Below are 27,713 nucleotides of genomic sequence, written 5' to 3'. Positions count from 1 at the left end.
CTATCCCGGCACCATTGGAGAGGAAGGGAGGTACTCAAAACAGACCACATAAAGGCTTCTGAATAAATCCTTCACTGAACTGGAATCAGTGAATAGAGATTTGGATTCTTTTGCTGTGCATTTGAAACACTTATGGTTCCCATCTCATTCAGCACATGGAAGGGCTGACATACAGTACAGCAGAGGATCCAGCCGAAGAAAGTGGACTTTCCCCTCCAATGTCATCCAGGAGGAGGCTGAAGAAGGAAACAACAAAAATGCCTAATTCTGTTCCTCTAGTGGGAGCATCCCATGAGTGGAGTTCTGCTCACAAGAACACTGAACCCAAGCCCCACATGAATTGTTTACACAAAACACGCTTCAGGGATAACAAATGAATAATTATGTAGAAGTGTATTTATTCAGATTTTAATCTGTTTCTGTCTAAACTGTGAACATGCAGGAATACCACCACCGTAACCCTATACATGCCTACTCCAAAGTCCCATTTAGTTCAATGGGAATTACTCCTAGGTAAGAGGTTATAGGAATGCCACATAAATGAAATAGGTTAGGACTGCGAGTTTAGAGGGAAAACTGAATTTGCTGCCCAGTGACTGGGCAGAGTAATAGCTGAAATATAGCCATCCCAGAAACAGTGATATGACAGGCAAAAATGTTATTCTAATCACAACTTTAGTTCATTACCATTTATAATATTATTAAGAACATTTAGAGAAATCAAGGAACAGAAATGATTATAGTTTTATAATCAAAGTGTGCAGAAAGCATTTAGAAGCCCTTGCAGGAAACAAACAACTCAATCTTGCACTGGAATATTTAAAAAATACATTATAGAAACCGAGTTAAATGAACATATTGCATGATTTTTCTTCTTCTTCAAATAAAGTACTGTCTACTATGGATATTTATCTTGAAGCTGTACCCACAACAAGTACAGCTACAGAGCCATATTTTCAACCATGTGAAAGTGAGCAACAGTGAATTAAGATGCCCTGGCCAAGCAGAAACCCTTGGAGGTTGTATAGCTGTTTTCTGCTTACAGTTGTGTAAGTGTTGTTGCTGATATAAGAAACAATCTGCAAAGGAAATGTGCAAGTTTAAAGATGATATCATGAGACAACTCAGCACCAGCACTGCTGAAGACACAGATGCAAACGTGTTGACTAAGAAAGTATTCAAACATGGCAGAATTCCCTTTTCTGCTATGAAAAGATTAAATGAGCACAGGTTGGGGCAGTATCACAGCAGCAAGTTCCTCTCTTTCTCTGTGTGTTCATTGTGTGTGTAGGGAGCCTGCACATGCAAAGGTAAGAACATAAGAAGAGCCCTACTGGATCAGAACCAAGGCTCAGATATTCAGCATTCTGTTTCCACAGTAACCAACCTGATGGCCATGGAAAGGTTACATGCAGGATATGAACATGGGTTGTATGTATAATGGGTTGTATCTACCTACACAGCAGAAAGCCAATGAAATTAATGGGCCTAGTCACTCTGAGTTATGACTAACATTGGATAAATCTCTGTATAATGAATGTACAAGGGAGCAGGAGGACTCTGCCACTGTGATGTTCATTTAAAATGTTTTTAATAGCTCAAAAGGGGTAAAGTGTAAACCAAAAGCGAACTGTAAACCAATAAACTCAGTTGCATGGATTGATCACACATCCACAGTCAACTTCAGCAGCAAATCTGCACTGATACATACAGAGCACAAATGCCATAGAAGAAATGAAGGGGAATAAGCAACAGCACTGTCTTTAGCATATGCGCCACTGGGGTGCAAAGATACGCCCAGCACCCCCAAATTTAGTTTAGTCCCCACATTAACTTTTATTATGGTTATGTCAGACACTACGCTTACGCCTTATCTCTTGTTTACAAAAGAGGGGAGGGGAAAAAAACAAACTTTTTTATTTGCTCATTTATTTACAATACACTTATACTTAAGTATGCAACACCACCACACTTAAACCTATAAGTATTGTTTAGGCACCTACTTAGGAGAAACATCAGTCGTGTCAAAGGTGCCACTGACCCCGCTGCGACATAGCAGCTCAATACAATACGTAACATAATATTTTGATGTAAGAGTTAATTTCGTGTGCACAGCACCGTTGTGAATGACAAGCACCATTGTTGAGTCTGACAAGCACCGCCGTTGTGAATGACAAGCGCTGGTGCGGCGCGTCTTTGGTAAATGAGCGCACAAAGTCGAAAGTCCTTTAGTGAAACAGTAGGTATACATTTCAGTAATACCTAGGTATATATGTATTTTGTTTTTCTAGCTTGATCAAAATTATTATTTCATAACAGGTAGATAGTTAAGAGCTTAAGCGGGTTCAGTGCCGGGCAACCCCTAGAATTCACCACCCATGGGCCCTGCACTCCTTGCGCCCCCGAGTAAAGACGGCCCTAATAAGCAAGCACTGGAATAAGCATGCATTGATGTATTTTCACTTCTCCCAACTGATATGAAATGTATTCACAAAAATATCACTAGCACCTCTAGAGTTCGCCATCTTGACAGCACTATGATACTGCTAGTCCTGAGTTTGCTATGAGCGCACACACACACACACACCTCTCTGTTTGCCATTCTCCAGCTGACCTCTCTTTTCCATGGAGGGGAAAGGATAATTAAGTCAATTCTGTGAATCATATCCACCAGACCATATCTATTCCTATGATTTACTGGTCTCTAACTCACTGCTAGAGGGAGTTAAGGACACAGTGAACAGAAGAGAAACTCCTCTTCAAAGTCAAAACAAAGTTGAAGAAATAAAATTCATAGCTGACTTTTATAATGCAAGTTCACTTTCACAAAAAGAAAAAGAGAGAGTAGTGTGCTTCTATTAAGAGAGGACCGTAAAACACTTCTGCGGTGAACTATCTTTTCATCTACATTAAATAAACGGAACTTTCATACACATCCCAAAAATAGCATACCTTTGTAGCATAAATGAACCAATTACAGTGGTAACTCGGGTTAAGTACTTAATTCGTTCTGGAGGTCCGTCCTTAACCTGAAGCACCACTTAAACTAATGGGGCCTCCTGCTGCTGCCGTGCCGCCGGAGCAATATTTCTGTTCTCATCCTGAAGCAAAGTTCTTAATCTGAAGCACTATATCTGGGTTAGCGGAGTCTGTAACCTGAAGCTATGTAACCTGAAGCGTCTGTAACCCAAGGTACCACTGTATTACGTGTAAGGCTGAAATCCTACATATACTTACCTAGGAGAATGTCCTATTGAATTCAAAGTGACTTACTTCTGACTAAATATATTATTAGGATCACACTGTCATGCTCCTCTGCACTGTGAATAAACCCAATTGAACACAATTTAATGAATGTAATATGTTTAAATATATAGCTTCCTTGGCTCACTTATTTCTTGCTATACTAACTGGTTGCCAGATTCAACACAGGATTTCTACTTCTTGTGGCTCTTTAAAACTTACAATTGCACCATGACACCTAAGGTGAAAAGGGAGATTTATAGCCCATCTCTGACATTGCTCCATCCACACATTGCTTCTGATTATGAAGCAGCATGGTGTTCTCATTTGCAGCTGCCTTTCCCATTTGCAGACTCCATAAATGTCAGGAGCGTGAACAGAGAGGGAAGAGGAAAGGAATCCTGGAATGAGAAAGTAAGATAAAGCTTTACACCTTCATGAGCAAAGCTCAAACAAAATTACAGCCAATAAGCCATGAACTATGCGGATATCTATCCTTGATGTTTAAGAACTTTTAAACTTACTTACAGAGCAACTTCAATTCATCATGCTGCACGTTTATCTGAAATATAGCTAAATGGAATAGGCTATTCACTTTTATTTGTTTATTTATTTTTTTACACCTGGATTGATGGAGCTATTTGCTGAATGTACGGTTGCCTTCCTCCCCTCTCATGTACATATGTTCATATATTACACTTTTCCAAATGGCTTTATTAATGCCCTTCAGAAAACTAACACAGTACATTTATGATGTACTAAATTAAGAAAAACGGGAAAAGCATTCACATGCTTCTTTTTATTTAAAGCATGGGCTACATCAGCCCTGGAAAGTGGCCCAGTGTTGCAATACAGTACTAATATTGGGCCAGAGGGGGTGTTGGGAGAGAGTAGTGTATGAGAACCCTTGCTGTGTCTTGCTGTGTCGTATTGGTTTTGTCTTGCTTTATTTGTAGGGAAATGAAGGTTGGGATGATGCCAAATTCCCCATGGGGTGAAGGTATCACTGGGGTTTTGGGGTGTGGATTGTTTCTGTTTGAATAATGCTAAAACGGGTATGTTCATGTCAAATCATTTGTACTCAGAAAAGGGTGGCAGTTTATGACTTGTGTGTCAAGGTCCCCAAGCCACCCCAAATAACTCACACATCACACAGAATTTTTGTTTAAGGTTTTTGGCATAATTTTACCACAACTTTATTAAAATACCAAATGTGAGTGGTTGCTTAGGCATTGGTTGTGACTATCTGCCCCCGGTGGGGACAGATTGACATTTCGCAACCCTGCAAAAGTCAGAAAATGGGAATACATTTTGGGGATAGCGACGGAGCAGGGAACCTGCCTTCAGCCCTCCCCAAATGCACCCAGGGGCTCTTGCGTGGCCCTAGCCCCTGGACAGGGTTCGGACAAAAGCAATGGTGAGCCCCTGTATTCCTTTAACCTTACTTAATAAACTCAAACAATTTTGGCTTTTAATGCTTAGCTAATGCAAGAAAGTGTTTTGCTTGGTTGACAAACTAATATGGAATGCCTGCAGTTAACAGTAAAAACAGCTCATACACAAAACACATTTCAATTAATTTCTTCTCAACAGATGTTTATAAATAAAATGACTTTCTGGATCACTTCACTCTAGCAAAATGTGTGATTGTGTAGCAGTCCAGATGGCTCCATTTTGTTCTTCTGCACCTTTGTGAGCAATAATTTATATGGTTCCCCAAATGCTCGTTAGTTATCATTTCTCTACAGGGCAGCAAGACCCACCCCCAGTAATAATTAATATTTTGCAAACTATGTGGCACATCTGGCTTCCATTCACTAGAGAATTTAGATTGTGCCAAATTCTGCCCCAATGTGTTATTTCTATTGACATATGGTCAAAGGAAAAAAGCAATTAAGAGGTTCCTTTTATTTAGTTGTTTGTTTACTTACATATTTAAAATATTGATATACCAACTTTCTCATATCAAAGCCATTAAAAATCATAACAATGTAATCAAACAATATAAAAGTAAAGTAAAATAAAATAATAAACAATGGAAACACTACAAACACACAGATTCAGGAGCCCACCCTGCCACAAGCCACCTGAAATATTCAGGTCTATGACCCCTTTCAGAAAACTATAAGGAAGGAACAGGTTTTAATCTCCACGAGGTCATTTCTCAGCTTTATGATAACTGCCACTTCTACCCATTTTTTTATTCTATTTCACATTATCTATATTATCAACCCTGCCATGTGGGAATCCCTTGCAGATGACTGCAGCACCTGGAAACAGACAGTCAGGTTGTTCATCCATAATAATAATATAATAATTTATTATTTGTACCCTGCCCATCTGGCTGGGTCTCCCCAATCACTCTGGGCAGCTTCCGACAAAGATTACAAATACATTAAAATTTCACACATTAAAAACTTCCCTAAACAGGGCTGCCTTCAGATTTCTTCTAAACGTCAGGTAGTTATTTATCTAATAATAATAATAATAATAATAATAATAATAATAATAATAATAATAGTTATTATTTATATCCTGCCCATCTGGCTGGGTTTCCCCAGCCACTCTGGGCCGCTTCTAACAGAATATTAAAATACAATAGCCTATTAAACATGAAAAGCTTCCCTAAACATCTGATGGGAGGTCATTCCACAGGGCAGGCGCCACTACCGAGAAAGCCCTCTGCCTGATTCCTTGTAGCTTGGCTTCTTGCCGTGAGGGAACTGCCAGAAGGCCCTCAGCACTGGACCTCAGTGTCTGGGTAGAATGATGGGGTGGAGATTCTCCTTCAGATATACTGGACCGAGGCTGTTTAGGGCTTTAAAGGTCAGCACCAACACTTTGAATTGTGCTCGGAAACATACTGGGAGCCAATGTAGGTCTTTCAAGACCGCTGTTATGTGGTCTCGGTGGCTGCTCCCAGTCACCAGTCTAGCTGCCTGCCGCATTCTGGATTAGTTGTAGTTTCCGGTAGCCCCACATAGAGCACATTGCAGTAGTCCAAGTGGGAGATAACTAGAGCATGCACCACTCTGGTGAGACAGTCTGCAGGCAGGTAGGGTCTCAGCCTGCGTACCAGATGGAGCTGGTACAGCTGCTCTGGATACAGAATTGACTTGCACCTCCATGGACAGCTGTGACTCCCAGGCTGCACATCCATAGCAGTGACCAGAGGAGAAATGACTGCTGGATGAAGCACAGATAAAAGAAACACCATGGAGCATCTGCAGCAGCACAACTGGCACATCTGCCCTAGCTGCAATAAAACATGTCTCTCCTGCATCAATCTCCTATATATTCAAGATCCATCATACCAAGGTTTCATTGTGCCAGTATGTTTTGTACTGTGTTCCCCAAACGTTCCCAGAGCATCGTCATCATGTACGCTGAAGACGGTGGGATTTTAAAGTCACAAAGTTATGTAAACAGTGTAGAACAGAAGCTATATAAAAACCCTATAAGAAGACCCTATGACAGGAATCAACTATCCATACTAGCTATACATAAACAATATAGTTTGAGTTAAACAGTTATCTCAGTATTTTAAAAATCAGAATAAGGGCAAGAACCCAGGGTGAAGGACTATGTACTCATCTTTAGATTCGTACAGACATCAAAATTACTGTGGAAAGAGTTACGTCATGACTTAATATTTGAAAATGGCATATTTCAAACAGCTTGACGGCAGTACTAATCCATACATGTCTGAGAGGATGTCACACTGAATATAAAAGTGCCATTGTCTAATAAAACATACATATAATTGAGCTGCATATCAATGTTATTTGCTGGTGGCTGTGGATAAACTACATACAAGGTTTATCCTTGCCTTAGCAAGATTGCCTTAGCAATCCAAAATATTAGACAAAATTTCATTATACATCATGGGATCCAATATGCTGGGGACTACTTATGCTTAAAATATACTTCCATGTTGTATTTCTATAATTTTGTGGTGATCGGTGGTTTTTAGCAAGTTAATCTGACTGACTGACAAAACTGATTGACTGCATATCAACTTTAGACAGCACTGATGATACCTGATTTTGTTTTTTTAATGTTGTGTACTTTGAATTTACTAATGCAATTCAAATGAACCACCTGTTATCTTTAAAAATAGGTTGATCACATTCTGGATTTATCAAGTAAATTATTCTAAATATGTTAGGTTACAAATACGAAGAAGTGCTGTATAATGTATGGTATGCAATCAGATCCCCTTAATTTTATGCTGTGCAAGTTCTCTTTAAATGGCAGTTATTACTAATAAAAAAAGCAATGCACACTTACTTGAAAGTAAATCCCACTAAACTAAACGAGACCAACATCTCAGTAAATATGCTCATGTTTGGGCTGTAAGTAAATTCATTTTCAAAGACTGTGACATAAAAAAAAAATTGCATGAAGCAGACTATCCATACCATTCTTAAACATTACCATGGCTGACAAAAGTATATAAATTGTCTATTATTATTATTTGAATTTCTATATCACCCTATATCCAGAGGTCTCAGGGCGGTTCACAGAATAAAATCAAAATATAAAACCACAACCCAATATACGCCCCCCAAACCATTTTAAAAGGGCATAGGGTGTCAATCAAATCAACCAAAGGCCTGGTTAAAAAGGAATGTTTTTGCCTGGCGCCTAAAAGTGTATAATGAAGGTGCCAGGCAAACTTCCCTGGGGAGAACATTCCACAGATGGAGGGCATGTACCCTTTAACAATTTTCCTTTAACATTCACAGGCTGTATAATTCAAATGTTTCGATCCACTGAGTGCTTATAACGATGAGCAGCCCTGCAGTGCTGAATTTTTACTATGTACCATCACAAATTAATTATGTGATGTCTTCTTAGCAAATTGGAAACGAAGCATGAATTAACTACGTAAAATTGTTTCAAAGGGGGCAAAAGTAACATCCATTAGAGGTTTCATTACTAGAAGCATTGTCAGGTAAAATACTGTATCGATGTGTTGAGCTTTTAGCTACAGTAGTCTGTTCATAAAGAACAAGCAGAAGACTGCAAATTGCTTACAACACAAGCTATTCAAGGCTTGCATGGCTTTAACAAGGTGGAGTGGCTTTATAGGTGGGTATAAATAATAAATTATTATTATTATTATTATTATTATTATTATTATTATTATTATTATTATTATTATTAGAATTGGACAAATGCATGGAGGACAAGGCTACTACTGGCTACTAGCCATGATTACTATATGTTCTGCCTTCACTGTCAGAGGTATTACGCCTCTGAGTACTTAGGTACTGGCGATCACAGGTGGGCCGAGTGCTGTGGTGCTCCTGTCCAACTTTAGGCTTCTCACAGGCATCTGGTTAGCCACTGGGAGAAAAGGATGCTGGGCTAGAGGGGCCACTGTCCTGATGTACCTCGGGTTAAGTACTTACTTCGTTCCGGAGGTCCATTCTTAACCTGAAACTGTTCTTAACCTGAAGCACCACTTTAGCTAATGGGCCTCCTGCTGCCGCCGGGCCGCCGGAGCACGATTTCTGTTCTCATCCTGAAGCAAAGTTCTTAACCTGAGGTAATATTTCTGGGTTAGCGGAGTCTGTAACCTGAAGCATCTATAACCTGAAGCGTATGTAACCCGAGGTACCACTGTACTTAAAAGTTTGAGTTTTGTACAGAAAACCAATGAACAACAGGTCTTGAAATTAATAAAGTATGTGACTGCGTGTCAAGCCCCCCCCCCCAACTTGATGAATATGACACGTGGACACCCGTATTTTAGGTTAATCGGCTAATAAAGGCCACAAATTTATTGGTTACATAATGTGAGTGGTATTGGCTTAGGCATTGGACCCGATCCGACTATATCTGACTCCTGCCCACCATGCAGGAAGCATAGCTATCAATGTTTCCCCTTTTTTAAGGGAAATTCCCTCATTCCGAATAGGATTCCTCGCAAGAAAAGGGAAAAGTTGACAGCTATGGAAGGAAGTCTCACAATGGTTAACCACCAGTAGGAGGAGCCCTGTTGATGTACATCAATTCAGAGGTCCCCTCAGGGTCACCAGAGAGGTCATGCCATGGCCCTAGCCTCTACCCGGGCTTCGGACAAGAACCACGACCCCTGGATTCCTTTAACAGAATACCCATAAAGGGGAGGGGCAGGTGATGGCCACAACCTCCCCTCCCATAAACAAGCTTTTCCAATGCCTAACCGCCAAACCTTACAAAGTTGTGACGATTTGCTATGAGGTAGGCGAAAAGCAAGTGGCTGGTGCCAATCTGCTAGGTGGAAAAATTCCTACCAGGCCCCTTCAACAGGTGACCAACCGAGGTCCATAGCAAGGTCAGGGTGTCGAACGCAAGAAGAAAGGGTTGGAGGGCGGGAAATCTGTGTTAGCAGGAAGCTGAAAAGAGAGCTCCCGGCCGTGCAGAACATAAATGGGGGCAACAGGTTCTAGCAACCATGGTGTCTGGGCTGGGGAATAGTTGTGTCCTACCACAACAGTATTTCCAACAGCAAAACTTCACTTTCCACTGTAGAAATGAATTATTACTGCTCACCTTTATAGTAGAAAACAATAAGGACATAGGTGGGGTCATAAGAAAACCACCTGACAATCCTGACTCAACGCTGAAGAAGGGGGCAACTTGTGCTCCTTTCCCAGTCATTTCTATGGCAATGAATAAAATGGCAGTGTGGGTGTATCCCGTGGAGAAATAGAGGGCACAGAGCACTGGAAGTCCAGTATGATCCACAAATGAAACACAACTATAAGCAGTGCTGATTGAGATTCATCACAGAGTGCTAATGCAATCAGATGAGGATCTAATTAGCATGGGGGAAAATGATTAATTTGTGCAAATGGTATGAAAAACATTTTCCTGTTTCTTTTTTGTTGTTCTCCAGGGCTATAATAGCAGGGTCATACACGGGGAAAGAAGGACGAGAAACTGGAAAATGGGGCTCCCAGATCTCACCTGTGCTGACATTTTGGGCTTCAGAGGCCTCCCATGCTACCTTGAGCTCAGAGCATCAAACCACAAGCTGTGGCTCAGGAACAATCCAGAAGCATGCTTTTGTTCACTGTAAGCCATTGTTTATGGCTCACCATGTTGTGTAAATTTGATCAATGTATTTAGAACGGAAGTACTGGTTTCAAAGTGTCGTCACACCATTCAGTATGAATTTCCACTCCTGGGGTGAGCTCTGCAAAACAGTTTTGCGAGTTTTCATTGTGGCTCTGCTTGACTCAGGGGAAACTGTGGAGTGGACTGCCCTATCACCAACACATCTCCACAAAGCCCCCAAAGCAAATTTGCAACTGTTTTTAAAATGCTTGTGCACATGTGTCACTTTAAAATCATTTTAAAAGCCAGACAGAACTTCTAAAGCATGAGGTGAGAGGTAAGACTGACAGCTGACCCTGTAGCCAACTTGCTGGTATGTCACAGAAATTGTGACGTTAGAATCACACTGCAGGTGAAGAAACTGATTGTGACTCTTCTGTGAATACCTTGTCTTCGTCCTTAGTCTTAGTTTTTGCAGCAGGAAGCTGCAGATTTTCAGTCCCTATAGATAGATATGGGCTTGCATTCCTATGGCCCCTGGGATAGTGTCCCAGGGGCTACAGAAAACACAGAAGGTGATACTGAACTAAGGCCCACTGAACAGTGCCAGATTCAACTAGGTTGTTGTGCTAGCAGAAACCAACGCAACAAATGGGATTTTCTGCCTTCTCCTCCCCAATACGCCCCCAGAGCCCTCCTCAAACTACTAAGGAGAATCCCCAGAACAGCACACAGGGGGAGGAGTGAGGAGATTGTTCTGTTCAGCAAGCAGAAATGCTTGTGCTGACATGATGATCGCCTTAACATGGAATTGAATTCCACCCCATGACTAAGTTAGGTTCATTAATTTCAATACCACTCTAGATCTCCCTCTCTGAGGATGCAGAGAGGTCCAACCTCAGAGGGACAACCAATGTCAAATGCCTTCTTCTCATCGTCACAAAAAAACCCTCTCTAGCCCTTCCCCTACCAACCACAGAGTTCTAACATTGCCAACAATGGGCTTGTTTAAGTGAATTCCCATTGAGAGGGAAATTAGTTGGCGGGAGAATGGTGGAACTAAGAAAGGTCAGAGAACCAAAGAACATGAAAATATTTTGCTAGATTGTGTCAATGGCCCACCTAGTCCAGTATCCTGTCCTCAAATGGGAGAGCCAGGTGCCTATGCGAAGCCTGCAAGCAGGACCTGAGAACAACAGGGCTCTCCTCACCTGTGATTGCCAGCAAATGGCATTCAGAAGCATGCTGCCTCCCAACAGTGGAGGTAGAATATAACCTTTGTGATTAGTACCCACGGACAGCCTTATTCTCCATGAATACTACTTTAAAGTCATTCATGTTGGTAGACATTACTGCCTCTTGAGGAAACCAGCTCCCATAATTTAACTATGTGCTACGTGAAGGTCACGTTATGAGACAGGAAGAAAAGCTTCTCTGTCATGAATGTTCCACCCTTACTTCCAGCCTGCTGGTGAGATCCCAGCAGAACATGGATGCTTTACTTTAGATTCCTGCATTGCAGGGGGTTGGACTAGATTACCCTTTGGGTCCCTTCTAATGCTGCGATTCTATGAGTCTATGATTGCATAAAGCAGATCAACCACTTTTGGTTTTCAGCCCCCCCCCCCACTTTCAGGATTTCATTCTTAATGCACTCTTTTGTAGCTTACATTTGAAGCATAATGGTGACCGAGTGTGTGACAGAGAATAACATGCACAAACTAATCTGGCACAGAAGTTTGTTCTACAATGTCATGGAAGAATGTCAATACAGAACTGAGCCTATTGTAGAACAAAGTCTCCCTCTGTTTGCAGGTATTGAATGCTGTCTTTGATTGTACACTTGTAGAAATGTGTTCTTCTCTAGCTTTTTCTTCCATTGAGAAACTTATGGCTCCGTTTCAAAAAATAACCAGGTTTCATTTATTAAAATATCTTACGTTTTGTGTCTAATAGCCTAAACAGAAGAATAAGCCACACCAGATATAGAGTTGCCTGCAAAAGAAAGTACTATGTTCCGTTTTAACATTTGATTTCTTTATCTTTGAATATGCAAGCATTTTTCAAGCAGGGTTTTATAAAGTAATAATAAAGGTTGGCACATGGTGTGAAACAGGCGATCGGTGTAGTGCAATGCACTACAGATCATAATTCAGGAAGAAATACATAGTTTCCTTCATCCAGAAAATGCAAACAGAGGGGATTTACTATCTTCCTGGGAGACACAGAATTCCTCATTCCCATGGCACAGGCATGTGGAAGCCAAAGTGTATACACAAGTTTATTTGAAGCAATTTAAAGGGCAAAGTGTTACTGGGACAACAAAAGACTTGGAAAAGTACTACAGAAGGACAAAGTGAAACATGAGAAAGGCCAAACGACATTATATTTTGCAAAATCACCGTAACAACTCCAGCTTGGAGATGTCTCCGATAAACAAAATGAATAAAATGAAAAAGAAACCTTTCTAAAATACCCACAACCTCTCACTAAGAGTGTGTTAAACATGCTATAAAGTGCCTGCTTCTTGTTCAATCCTATTTCTAAGGACAGGATTCTTAACTGGTATAAAATAGCAAAGTATATGCATTTTAGTGGATCTGCACTGATCATGGGAATTTTTCATCCCACTGACTTCAGTGGGAGGGATTGGAGGGGAGGCACCTCAATATCAATGACCATGCTGCCACCATGGCAAAGTATAGGATATGATGTTACGCAGGACCCAATCATAACAAGCTACCAATAATATACAAAATGCACATGGGGAAATAATAAAGGGTTATACTCCATGTCGTTCTACCTCTCTGGCCCCAGGCACAGAGATTCCAAGGAAGTATTTTGGTAGTTCCCATGAGCAAACACAAAGGGAGCACTGTGCACAAAGCAGCATGTCTCAATTTGAGCACACTGTTTATACTTCTCAGCCCAGAACTCTAAAGGGTACTTTGCTTTGCACTCCAGAAACATGCATCTAAAGCTCCACAACAAACAAAAGAAAGGGGAGCATAGGAAGCTGCCTTGTTCTGAGTCAGACCACTGGTCCATCTAGCTCAGTTTTGTCTACGCTGACTGGGAGTGGCTCACCAGGATTTCAAATAGGGTTTTCTCCCAGCCCGACCTGCAGATGACAGGGTTCAAACGTACGGCCTCCTGCATGCACTGAACTATGGCTCCCATGGTTCTACTCATCCTTTTTGCTGTTCATGAATACTGTGTCATGTCTGAGTGTGAGTGATACTGCTCTGATACTCTCTCCTCTGCCCATAACAGCAGGTAGCATACAAGGGAGACACACAACCACCCATGTGAGCAAAGTCCCAGTCTAACCACTCTACTCAAACCTACTGCCAGCCAAACACTCATTAGTGTTGCAGGGTCACAGCCTAGATGTATGAAGCAGAACAACCAGGTACTGAACACACAGTATATCCCTACAACCTGCAACAAGGGTGGGTATGTCCCCACGGCCGCCCACCCTGGTAGAAGAGGCTGAGTCATGAGTACTGGCTAAGTACTCTTCTCTGTCAGTCCCTCACATCTATTCTGCATACTGTTTCAGGGACTACATGGTACAGCTGATGACAATTGGTTGTTATTCTCTCAGCACCTTTCCCCTTAATCTCCACAAGCAATTGTCCTATAGTCACAGGATCCACAGGATCAAGTGCTGATATGTGTCATCCATTAAAGAGGTCCAGCCCACAACCAGGATGCTCCCAACTCTTCTTGTGGGGTTGTTAACCTATTTGCCTCAATAGGGCTCAGGGCCTATGGTGCCTCTACACCCTGCTCACTCATGCTAGCTGAAGTGCAAGGGTGCACAGGCAGTATGGTGCTGCTGCCAAGGCGTATGAAGCAGTCAGGTGGATGGAGACGGAGATAGTACATGACAGGCCTGGCTTATCAGGCATATAGAAGGAAAGAACTGATGGGACAGAAAGTCTAGAGCAGGCATAGGCAAACTCTGCCCCTTCAGATGTTTTGGGACTACAACTCCCATCATCCCTAGCTAACAGGACCAATGGTCAGGGATGATGGGAATTGTAGTCTCAAAACATCTGGCGGGCCGAGTTTGCCAATGCCTGGTCTAGAGGGTTTATGGAGGAGCCAGTTCATTGGTCCATGCAGCACGGTTCCTGCATGCCTCAGTTGCACCTATGAGGTGGACCCTTCCCTGCCTTTCCAAGGGCTTGATCACCCTCTCCTGTTCCCCAACCCTGTGTCCTGTGCATGAGCCACTGGAAGCTGCTGCCATCAGCACATGTCAACTGTACCCTTGTTCTGTCTACTAGGCTGCTTCCCAAAAGACCCTTTGCCTCCCTTCAGTGGTCTTGAACCCTTGTCCTAGGAAGGTTGTGTGTGCTCTCTGAAGGCATCCTGCCCAGCAGGCTATGTGGGTGCTTCTCTCCTGCCTCTTCCTTGCATGCATATTGTGTGTTGCAATGCAGGGGTGTGTGCTTGGGACATGTCCCAGTCACTGTGAGTTAATTTGATTCCATGCTGCATGTAGCTGTCGTAGACTGATTGGTGGGCATTGGTAGAATTTCCAAGGTGTGTCCATCATTTTTACACAGTTTTTGTATTTTCTGGCTGTGTATTTTTACTCTTCCTTCGCAGGCTGTGCACACATTGGATACATCAGGTTTTCAACTGGTGCAGAGGTGGTTTTAGCTTCCATCCCAATATAATGCTTACTTATTGATTGGTTAGAGTAGCTTAGGAAAGACACAAAATGCCCACTTTGTGTTTAAGATGAAAAACTTGTTTTCCACCCTGAACACACACTGATAGGTATATTAGCTCGACTCTTCTAACCTCAAGAGGAGACCAGGTGAATTAAGGTAAATTAAAACAAGAGTATGGGTCATTATTTATTGTTTATTAAACTATAATTTACCTTTGAAAAGTAATTGTGTTCAATATTCATAGTGCAACAGCAAGCAGCTTCCAAAAATTAAAAAACCACAGTGTACTATGAGCCATAATGGCCTCACAAGTTGTTTTCGGATGGATGAATTCATTCTACCATTCTAGGTTAGATTTCCCCAAAGACAACTTCAGTAAATTGTGATATTAAAAAACAACAACCCAAGTCTCTGCTCCATTTCTTTTAATCAGCATGTTACATAACTGTTTTACTGCTTTAATATTTATTTAACTTCAACTGTTAAAATGTTAAGTTTGCAAAACAAACCAGCTACTTAGAATACAGTAGTATGTTTCATTATTTTAGGAAACAAATGTCATATTTCACATTATCCATTACTTTAACCAATTTACTAATAAACCTTTACCCCCAAAAAATTAATAGGCATTGGAAACAGACAATGCTAAAGGCCTGCATTTGAATACTATTGGTTCAAGTAAGAAAGCATTTTGAAAAGTTAGATAGGTATATTATTCCTACTTTGAGAATATAAACTGTTTATCTGTCAAAGAGGGGCTGTCTTCAAGATATACTTTTTAAAATCAGCTACCTATTTGCCATCCTCCAGTTTCATGAGCATTTGTTATCTAAAATTTCAAGTTACAGGTTGCATTTTATGAGACATCAGTTATAAGAATATATTCACCATCCTTGTACTTGCTCCATAATTTAAGACATGCATAAAACAAACAATTCACAGAAGCTGTCTTAAGAAACAAGAAGATTTGAGTAGTTTCTCATCAAGCAAGTTTTCTGCATTCCAATCTTCAGATTAGATTCTGTTTTCTTGTTTTAAGAATTGGCACAATCCAAATGATGTCATTCGAATGGCATTTGCCTGTTATCAATTGCTAGTCAAATATTAATTTGAGCTTTTGCCTTGCTTAAATTGCTAGATGCATTTTAAATCAGTTTGGAATCCAGATGTGATATACAGCTGTAGATACAGTGTGTGTGTGTGTGTGTGTGTGTGTGTGTGTGTGTATATAAACAAAATCAGAGTAATGGCCATTTTTTAGAACTATTTAGCTTTAGTTAATTTGTTTAAAATAAGTAACAAACCAAACTAACTCCAATCAGAGAGCAAATAACTTCTAATGTAAACTCTTTACTCCGGTTTTCTGCTCAGTGGCAAATTACTGTGGCAGCTAATTAAATTTTGTGAACATGAAGTCATTCATTTGTGCACATAGAGTTCCATCCTATTCAACACAGTTCCCCATTATATAACTACCTAGCCTGCCAATTGTCACTCTTACCTTTCTCTCATAAGCTTTACATTATGCAGTTCTCAGCAAACTATTTTGATTACAAAGTTTTTCTCTCTCTCACACACACACAAATTGAATCAACTTACATTCTTAAGAACTTTCTTTCATTCACTCTAAGGAAGGAAACAATAGCGGAAAACAGGAGAATGTGGGAACTGAGCCAGAAAAAGGGCTATACAGTAGTCGAGTCAGTAGCAAAATGGCTATGAGGGCATTTTAATTAGTCATAACCCATAACTTCCACTTCAGGTGGAATTCAACATTGTGTTAATTTGATAGTTCCATCAGCACAAGCATTTCCACCTGCCAGCAGGACATCTCCCATCTCCTCACTCTGTGTGATGTTCTAGGGCAGTCATGGCGAACCTTTTAGAGACCAAACAGCCCAAAATGCAACCCAGAACCCACTTATTTATCACGAAGTGCCAACACGGCAATTTAACCTGAACACTGAGGTTTTAGTTTAGAAAAAACAACTCATACACTAACATCTTTTGTCTTAAAAGTAAAACACAATAACAGAGCTTTGAATGATACAAGCAACTTTTTATTGAAAGGTAAAAGTTTGCATTTGGCATGCTTTTGAACAATTAATGTGAAGCCTCAACCTCGTAGCAGCAGGAGGGGAAGGAAGGCGGCCACTTGGAACTCCCAGTGGCCCACCAACATGGCAGCACACCTCTGAGAACGTGCAGAGTGGTGTGCCCTCCCCACCTACAGTGGAGGCTCCCCAAGGGGAAACACATGCTCTGGGGGTTGTGGCTCCATTTTGCACACACCCCCGATGCCCCACCCGAGGCGACACAAGTACCAGGATCCATGCCCAGCCTCTGAAAACAACATGTGCGCCTGCTTGGGGGCACCAATGCCCCACCTGGCCCTTCCCTTTGTGCCTCCCTGGCCACAAGGGGGCCTTCTCAGTCTGGGCATCCCGCGCAGAGTGGCTGAGCAAAAGGAGCCCTAAAGATGCTGCAGCAGACGGGCCAGTTTGGGGATTTTAGCTCTTTATTGTCCTGCTTGTGCAACATCAGAAACTGAGGGCCCACCATAATCATTGCCGCAATCCACCCACACAAAATACTAATTGCCACAATATGCTCCGGAAGCCTCTGTGCAATTGGGCGCAATGAACTTGGGCCAAAGAATAGCTGCAACCCCCATTTTGGAGAGTCGGCGCCCTGACGGGCATTACATCCCACTCTGGCCATGCAGTTTCCAGCGCCGACCCGCCACACACATGGCACTCCAGCTGCCCAAGTTGAGCTGAGGACTTGACACGCCACCCTTGCCTTCTGCTGGCTCTGTGCTGGGGCGACGGCGCCCACAGAGAGGGCTCCGAGTGCTCCCTTTGACACTCGTGCCATAGGCTCGCCACCACTGTTCTAGGGTCTATCCATGGGGGGAAGGAACTAGCACTAGTATTTAGTTCAGTCCAGCTTTTCGTTTCTATTTTTTTAAAAAAATAAGTGGTCATTCATTTCCTTGTTTACTCACTTAGATTATTTCCATCCATCCCCAGTCTTAATTATCTCCTGAAAGTGGTCCTGCTGAGAAAAGTATTTTTTGCAATTTGATTTTGAAATTATCTGTGGAAGCAATGTCATCAGAAACCATTATTTCAACTGATGGCTACCTTTGATGTGATTTTCAATAGTCAGGCAGACCTGACTCTGCCCATACAACATGTGCTTATTTCGGCCTTGCCTATTAATCATCAGTGCGAGATGCTCAGCCAGTCTGTTAACTTCTACATAGAACTGTAGAGTTGGAAGAGATCACTTAGTCCAACCCCCCTGCAATGCAGGAACCTTTTGCCCAGTGTGGGGCTCAAACCCACAACACTGAGATTAAGAGTCTCATGCTCTTACTAACTGAGATATCCACATGACACCAAGCTAAACAAATTTTTAGTGAAGATGTCTGATGAGTAGAGTTATGTCCAAGAATCAAGTTATTCACCCCAGTTTTATTTTTCATATGGAAACAAATTGGGATACTGGTGCTACCCACTATCTTGTGCATTTAAGACAACCCTTCTTCCTCACCACCATGTCTATTCTGTTATCAAACAGCACATATCTTTGCACTTGTGTCCTAAAAATATAGTTGGAATCTGTTCTACATGTATTTCTGAAGGAGGCTTCAGTGTCCCATCTATACTCCTATTCCAGTGTACCATGTACACTTCCTATTTTTGGCATGTGCAACAGTCATTCTAATCTAAATATCAGCCTGAATGTCCACATTGGTCTGTGATGCATTGTTGCTTGTACCTGTTACTTCTGTAACTCTCCTACACTGGTTAAAAATTAAATATGACATAAGTAAACAATTCAATAGCTGGAATCCAGATCTACTATAGGTGTAACCAGAGGCTTTTTTTGACATGTCCAGTGGGAATTTATCCTTTTTTTATTGAAAGGCAGAAGGCAATGTCATATCACAAACTATGTTTGAAACTTGTTTCAATTTCAAAAGCTGTTTGCTATGCAGCCTGGGAGGGTTTACTGTTTGTATAACCTTTAGGTACACAGAACTAGTTGTGCCATTCTTTGGATATAATTAAAGCATGCTTTTATTATATATTATTATTCACATCGATCTTTATGTATTAATATAATAACATTGCCAGAGGTTATACTTTCCTAAGGCATGAAATTAAAAAGCCTTTGAAAAGTAATTATAGCTCTTCATTATTTTAAAAAATGCTTCTAATACCTTTTGTAACAAAAGGTAGATTTCAAAAGCACTTTCTATTTTATTTTCTCACAAATGCACAAATGAGCATAAAACATATTTTATACATAAAACCTGCCGTTAACCAAACTTATGGGCGTGACAATGCATCAGTTTTTCAAAGAAAAGGCCCAAGCTATGAACTCCTGTAAACTTGGAAACTTCCACATATAGGAAATAAATTGACTTAAGTACATAGAAGCACCACTTACATTATCTTCAAATTAATAGAGTATTCAAGGTATACCTAACATTGCAAAGCATGTTTGAAAATATATGAATCACAGAGGTACATATCAGCTGCAACCAATCCTGCATCACTGAGCATTCAGTGGCTAACCCTGGTTTGCTGCCCAGGACAGGAAAATTGGCTTTCAGGTGGAAAGGTCGAAATTAGAAACAGAGCTTTTGGAACCCAGTACTAAGAATTTGTCAAGAATGTATAACTTGCTGTTGAAATGGAATACACAGGATGAGATGGTTAAATCAGCTATGATTAAATGGGCACAGGACATTGGACATGACATTATGTTTGCAGACTGGGAACAGTTATGTACCACCGGTATAAAGTTTACGGCATGTAATGCCTTAAGAGAGAATATTATGAAAATGATTTATAGGTGGTACATGACCCCAGTCAAGCTTGCAAAAATTTACCATTTGCCCAATAACAAATGCTGGAAATGTAATGAAACTGAAGGTACTTTTTATCACCTTTGGTGGACATGCCCAAAGATTAAGGCTTTCTGGGAAAGGATCTATAATGAAATGAAAAAGGTGCTTAAATGCACTTTTGCGAAGAAACCAGAGGCCTTTCTCTTGGGCATGGTAGGCCAATTGGTGTCAAAGAAAGATAGGATGTTTTTTATGTATGCGACAACAGCAGCAAGAGTACTTTTAGCAAAGTACTGGAAGACACAAGAACTACCCACACTGGAAGAATGGCAGACGAAGGTGATTGACTACATGGGATTGGCTGAGATGACTGGCAGAATCCGAGACCAAGGGAAAGAGACGGTGGAAGAAGACTGGAAGAAATTTAAAGTTTACCTTAAGAACTGTTGTAAAATTAATGAGTGCTAAAATGTTTTGAGTAATGCAAAATAGAATTGCAGCGATAAACAATTGGACATGGGAAAAAAGGATTTAAAGGAAGTGCCATAAGTAAATAAAAATAGAGGTTGCTGGAAAAATTTAAAACAAGGATGCAGAAAAAGGAGGTATGGGGAAGTCGCTGAAAGAAGGTTTAAGGAAAAGAAGGTTAAGAAATTATACATGTTTATATGTGTGTTTGTTTTTGTATTGTTTTGTATTGTTATTTAATATGTGTTGGAAAATTAATAAAAATTTATTTTTTAAAAAAACAAAACCCTGGTTTGCTGCCATTTAATGTGTCAAATACCCTGTGTATACAACACAGCACACAGCTAAAACTATGAAAATCACTAGCACAAGATGTAGTGGTGGCTTCAGAACCAGACTAGACAAATTCATGGAGGCTAAGGCTATCAGGGGCTACAAAGCACATCCAGGACCACTGGGTTATCCAATAAAAAGGCACATGGAGGTCTCCTTCAGACATGTTCAAGCCACAGTAGGGGCTGAATCTGGATGCGCTCAAACCCAAAGCAAAAATCATATAACCAGCTCATTAAAACTCTGTGCATTAATATATTGCAAAAACTGGTCATCTGTCAAAGCTTTATGTAAAGTTCATTGCAACTTCCATATTATAACTGCCTTCTACAATCACCCAAGATACATAAAAAAGGTGCTGCTACTATCAGAAGTCTGACCGGTATAGCCTTCTTGCTGGTGATGTTACTCTGCTAACCCAGACCCTGGAAAGACCTTTTCTGATGAAGAGGGGACTCCATTTGCACAACAGGATTCCCCCCCCCCAGACCTCAGTTCCTTCCTCTGTGCCCTCCCCAAATCTGCTCTGGAGGATTGGGGGAAACCCCATAACATATTTAGGGTATTTAGGGGACATGCAGATGGAAGACAGCTGGGAGTTCTGTTGCACAGGTGGAAATCTTTGCACTGATAGGCTTACTTAGCACTACTTTGGATACAACCCTGTGGCTCAAGTCCCCACTCCTGGTGCTTGCCATAGACATGCCCCTTGCAGAGAAAACTATATTGCCAATTAATTGTTTAGGAGGATGGTGAAGCTTTTTTCTGCTAGTATGGAGCAGCTTATCACTGAAATTATGCTGCCTATTGACATTTGTAGTGTTGTAGATCAATTGTACTTTTTATTTCTTGCACAATTAATTACATAAGCCACCAAGAGATGTGAAGAGCAAAAAGACTTTTAAAAAGAGTGAAATATAAATCTGAAAACGCTACCAAAGATTTCCACTTAAAAGAAATAGTGGTACCTCGGGTTACAGACACTTCAGGTTACAGACTCCGCTAACCCAGAAATAGTACCTTGGGTTAAGAACTTTGCTTCAGGATGAGACCAAAAATCGTGCAGCGCTGCTGCAGCAGGAGGAGGCCCCATTAGCTAAAGTGGTACCTCAGGTTAAGAACATTTTCAGATTAAGAATGGACCTACCAAATGAATTAAGTTCTTAACCGGAGGTACCACTGTAAAAGAAACATGAATTATTCAATGCAGGGTAGCCTTTTCTAGTGGTTATTACACAGAGAGAAAACAATCAAATTATGCAACTTTGTTACATCTTGAACCAGGCTCTCTAATTCTCTATGCTCTCTATACGTATGACTGTACAGCCACCTATTCCAGCAACAAAATCATCAAGTTTGCTGATGACACTACGGTGGTAGGGCTCATTTCAGGAGGGGATGAGTCCGCCTATCGGGACGAGGTGGAGCGGCTCTGTGTTTGGTGTGGAGAGAACAATCTGGCTCTTAATACGGCTAAGACCAAGGAATTAGTGGTGGATTACAGGAAAAAAAAGGCGGACATTCAGCCCTTGCATATCAATGGGGAACGGGTGGAGAGGGTGGCGGAATTCAGGTTTTTGGGAGTAACTATCGATCAGGGCATGACTTGGAGCGCAAATACCACTGCTCTGGTGAAGAAGGCCCAGCAGAGAATTTATTTCCTCAGACTTTTAAAGAAGAACAATCTGAGTGAGAGACTGCTGGTGTCCTTCTACCGAGGCTCCATAGAGAGCATTCTTACATACTGTATTTGTGCTTGATTCTCCAGTTGTACAGCTAGGGAGAGGAAGGTGCTCCAGAAGGTCATAACCACAGCACAAAGGATTATTGGTCAACCTCTCCCATCTTTGGAAGAATTGTACGGTTCCCGTTGTCTTAGGAAAGCAAACAACATCCTGCAGGATTCATCTCACCCGGGATACAGTCTGTTTGCACTACTGCCTTCTGGCAGGAGATATAGAAACATCAAGTCAAGGACAAATAGACTGAAAAACAGTTTTTACCCGAGAGCTGTGGCCCTTTTGAATGCTGTAACTCGATAGTGTGACCTGGGAGATTGATGGGTGTGGGTGTGGCTGGAATGTGGTTTGTTGGTTGTTGTTGTTGTTTTGCTTTTGTTGTTTTTAAGGGATGGCATCCAATTTCGTTGCACTTGTGCAATGTTGCACGTGTGTAATGACAATAAAGAATCTATCTATCTATCTATCTATCTATCTATCTATCTAATTCTTTTCTGAAAGTTCCACATTCAGAATTAGTTAGCATGATCTTTTTATGGTTTGTGAAACATTAAAGAGCTGTTCGAAGACCACTGGGTAATAAAGTCAAGTGTGCTAAACCTTAAAAATTCCAGAGTAAAGCATTCAGTGTAAACTCAAGTCCCTTCAAAGCTGATTATCAGAATGAATCATGATATAGCTGGAATACATGGTTTCAAAGGACAGGTGCTGAATGATTCAGAAGGTTTCAAGAGAAAGCACAGAAAACGATTCTATCAAAAGTCAGACTCTTAGAAACAGCAGCTGCTTCAAGAGAAAAGTCACATTATCAATGGCCACCATGAGGGTGTCCATGCTATCTTTTTCTTGCCTGACTTGCACAACAGGGAAGCACAAACGCAATTCAATTACAAACACAAACTGGAATGTCATCAGAAACATCTAATTCACCCAGTGCCCCAAGGGATAGATTGAGTGGATCCATATTGCAGTTGGGAGTGTGGCAAAGTGATCAGAGGAAACCATGGTCAATTCCCTGACTCACAACTGGGGACCAACATTGCAGCCATGGGCATTGGGTTGGCTGGCCACTGTAAGAGCACAACAGTGGATGAGATAAACCTTTAGCCTGATCATCTTATGTGTACCCAGATTGCTCAGGACAGGGCTTCAGTTGTGCCCAGGATCAGCTCCACAATCTCCTTTCAATAACTTAATATGTGAAGCAGTAAATAAGAGGGAAGTGCCTTTTTGAGCATGTAAGGAGAGTCTTTCCTTAATTATCCTGTTATTGCTGAATACCCCCGTACACTCAGTATGGAAGCAAACAAGATACCTAGGAAAGAGATGGAAGGCTTCAGCCGTAGCTCTCTCCATTTATAAATTAGGTACTGGCTAAGGTTCACTCATTTCATCATGGAGAGACCAGTAATTTGATCAAATGCTGAGGTAATTGGAGAACCAACAATGCACACTTGGCAATAATGCAGATGAACTCAGCCCATATTTGGCACATGCAAAGGCAACTGTGGTAACCAGCTCTCAGTTTTCCTTTTAAATAACGTTAATGTGGAAGCATTTTAATTCTTGAAAAAGTCAACGTATCAAACTTTCCTAAACAAAAAATCAGCAGCTTTGCCATGCATCAACAAAACCGGCTTAGTAAAACTAAAAGTTTGCATTAATAAAAAGTACTTTGTTACATGTGCCTTTCCATTTTGAAGAAGCGAAAAACAAGTTAGCAAAGGGAAGCAATAGCCATCTTTAGCAACTTTTAACACTGCATCCATGTGGGTGGGTAAGCACATACGAAAACCAGAAAAGAAAAGATCGCAGATCGCAGAACCTTGTCCTATTCTCCTACTGAAAGATTAAACACTAATCACGCAGTAGTTTTGTTCTTCTTGAACAAAATCAGAGGTTTGATCAGACATTTCAAAAGGACTTCCCATCTCTGAAAGGGCACTAGGTATACAAAAGTACTATTCTGTGTGAGGCCCCTCCACCTTGAAAAACAAAGTAAACAAAAATCTTTCAGTGAAACTGAAGCCAGGAGCATAAGAACGCAATGTGCAGCAGCTGCTTGTGTAATGCATTTCTCCTTTTTAAAATGAATCCCACTTGTTGAAGGAAGGAGCGTGTCTATAACTCATCTTGTTACTTTCCAGCTTCCCTCTCCCAAACCACCCATTTGGTACACAGAACCCTTACCTGTGGCATGTCTCAAAATATCGGTTCTTAGGAGAGCTGGCACAAGGAAGAGGAAATGTATTTATAGAAGGCAAACTTCCAGGGGAGTGCTCTGACTTTCAGCTGAAACTGTAGAACAATGAGCCCGAGCCTGTGTTATCCTGCAGCCCAGCCTCCTCTCTCCCCTGCCAATCACACAGCACACCAAAACCAATTGATATGTAAAAGGGAAAAGGCTGAGGGGAAAGTGCAGGTCTTCTCAACAGAGTCACCAAAGGTGCTGCCAGATGTGGACAATTTAGCAGCATATGATCATTGCTATTCTGCTAAACTGGAAATGGAAAAGGAACAGTGGAATTGGCTGCCAAGGAGCGTGGTGGAGTCTCCTTCTTTGGAGGTCTTTAAGCAGAGGCTTGACAACCATATGTCAGGAGTGCTCTGATGGTGTTTCCTGCTTGGCAGGGGGTTGGACTCGATGGCCCTTGTGGTCTCTTCCAACTCTATGATTCTATGATTCTATGATTCTATGAACTTTGCTTTCCAACTCTTAGGATACAAGTAATATTCTATAGCCAAGTGATCAGCCCATTTCCACAACTTCCAAAGTTTGGGGGAGCATTGGAAATCTCACTGCGCTCCAGAACAAGGTTGTTCCCTTCCTGCTGGAATTGAAGGGCAAGGGAAACTGATATAAGAGCAATGATGTTTGGAAAGGGGAGGGTTAAGGTGCTAGGACTGCTTCCTAGAAAGGGGAAAGAGAAAGAGACCACAGGAAAGGAAATGGCTAGAGATTGCCATCTATACAGCCCATTATTGGTCTATCTAGGCTAGAAGAGCTGTGCCATCTACAGTTGAGGAAATCGTACGGATGTTATTGCATATTAAAAAGTTGGATTTTCTGACTTCAAAAAAAGAAACTAGAAGCTGAAAAGGTAAGATGTGGTAAGGGCATGTCTTGATCGTGAATCATGCAGGTGCCCTATTAAAAATGTGTGAACAAAGCATGATTGTTTCACAGTAAATGCCCAGTAAGGAAGCCGTCCAAAGGAGATAAGATAGTGTGAAATTTTGCCTTTGGAAATGGAACAGGAAGGTTGAAAGAGGAAATAAATGCATTTAGAACTAGAGAACTAGAAAGAAAAAAAGAATGGTTTTTAAATTACTTTTTAAAGGGGGTGTTATGTGGGAAAGGACCAAACCCACTTTAATATGAACTTGAGGGACTTGTGACATGACAAGGACTTTGTCTTAAAACCAATGGAAACATGACACAAACAGGCAGCAATAACGTGACTGCAGAATGCACATATCCAGTGTACCATTTAGAGGAGGAACTCAGGCACTACATGGGCGCTGTTAGAATACCTGGGATTTGTAACCCAGGGAGCTGCTGCATTGATTTACTAACAGTCCATAGCAGTGGAGGTTCCCATTTAAATGAGATAGCAGGTACACCCAAAAGCACATAGGTAAATTCTGTTACCCACATCTGTGCACATTTTAGTAAGGATAAGCAGCTAATAAAGAGAGGTGGGGGCCTTTGAGGGAGTAATAACAAGCACCATGCTGACATCAGAATGCCATGGACTGCAAATTATTGGGCAGTTTTCAACTACCATGTCCCATCAACACAAGGAATTCCCCACTCTCCTCACCTGTGTGTGTCCTTAGCCCTCCTCAAAACCTAGAAGAGATTTGGAGTGTGCACAGAGGAAGGAGAAGGAGACGACCTTTGCTACAATTTTTATATGTACTGTAAGCCACCCTGAGATGGGTGAGGTATAAATATTATTATTATTATTACTACTATTATTATTATTTCTTTTATACACAGACGGAAAAGCTATGTAGTGCAGCTGAGAAGAAGTGTCTTGTCTTCACCAGCCACCCTTTCCCTCAGCAACAGAAGGGAAACCAGTCATGAGCCATCTGATGTGGTGTCTAGTTGGTGTATGGTGGCTGTTCCCTTGGGGAAAATGCAACAACCTCTAAGGCCTAAAAAGCAGTTTGAGGCTTGCCATTGTAGCCATCTCCCTTCAATGCCTATTTTCTAATAATGAATAATAAATCACAAATTTATTTTCTGGTTTATTTAAAATATTTATGTCCCACCTTTGTACATAAATACCATGGCAGGGAATAGAACATAAAATAAACCATCACATAACAGAATAACTAAAAACCAGTAAAACACACAACCATGGCAGCTAAAAACAATAGGACCAGCTAGATACCAGCATCAAATAGCCATGGGAACTCAGCAAGCCACCTTTCTAGTGCTTCCTTTCTACAGAGAAAGGAACAGCCAACATCAAAGGAGACCACACTCTATCCTCTAAAAAACCTTACCTTCAAATCAAGATTGCATGTTGGCCTGACTGTGGTTACTCAGTTGTTGAAAAGAAATCACATGCTCAGATGCACTCAATTCTTTGTAATGACTTTGTTATGTTCCAGAGATGATTTCTGGTACTACTCCTTAAAGTGCTAAATTAAGCCTTGGATTCTGCCTGCAGTGATGATTCTCCACTGGGAAAGTCTCTTGTCCCTCTGGTTATGAAGATCCACCCACTTCTGATTGACATGACCCACTAAGGTGGAATCGGGAGTAAAGTCAGACAAAAAGCAGAACATAGGAGGGAAATGTGTAAATGGACCGTTGACATTAACTATCACTCTTTCATCATATAGTCATCTGCCCTGTGTTAAATTACACATTAACCAATGCATTACTTTTTTGTTTGTTTCTTTGGAAAGTAAGCATGAAAGAAAATGTTGTAATAGACCTAGTTGCTTTTTGATCTCTCAATCTCTCTCTCTTTCTCTCTCTCTCGTAATAAACCAGTCTAGCTGAACAAGGTCAAATAGCACACAGAAGGGCTGGACTGGATACAGGACAAACAATGACAGAAAAAGTTAAGAAACAGTGTGATTCAAAGGAATATCCACTTTGGAGGCTCCCATAAAAACAACAACAATAAAACCCTTCTAGCTGAGGCTCCAGTACTTTGGCCACCTCATGAGAAGAGAAGACTCCCTGGAGAAGACCCTGATGTTGGGAAAGATGGAGGGCACAAGGAGAAGGGGGCGACAGAGGACGAGATGGTTGGATAGTGTTTTCGAGGTTAGCAGCATGAATTTGACCAAACTGCGGGAGGC

General features: G+C 41.3%; 1 protein-coding gene across 7 annotated transcripts in view; it reads right to left on the bottom strand.

The window, feature by feature from the left end:
- The window catches only part of SHANK2 (SH3 and multiple ankyrin repeat domains 2), a 343,276-nt gene that overhangs the window by 311,849 nt on the left and 3,714 nt on the right, over positions 1 to 27,713 (bottom strand). Inside the window, exon 1 of one of the 7 annotated variants that reach the window (XM_053388463.1) lies at positions 24,576 to 24,684. The exons of the other annotated variants lie outside the window; for them this stretch is intronic. The gene's annotated coding sequence lies outside the window, so the exon portion shown is untranslated. Of the gene's footprint in view, positions 1 to 24,575; positions 24,685 to 27,713 lie in introns of those variants that run through there. 7 annotated transcript variants of the gene reach the window in all.

The sequence above is a fragment of the Podarcis raffonei genome, chromosome 1 (assembly GCF_027172205.1).
Source record: "Podarcis raffonei isolate rPodRaf1 chromosome 1, rPodRaf1.pri, whole genome shotgun sequence".
In the NCBI taxonomy this organism is placed as follows: domain Eukaryota; kingdom Metazoa; phylum Chordata; class Lepidosauria; order Squamata; family Lacertidae; genus Podarcis; species Podarcis raffonei.
This window is presented reverse-complemented; position numbering and strand designations above follow the sequence as displayed.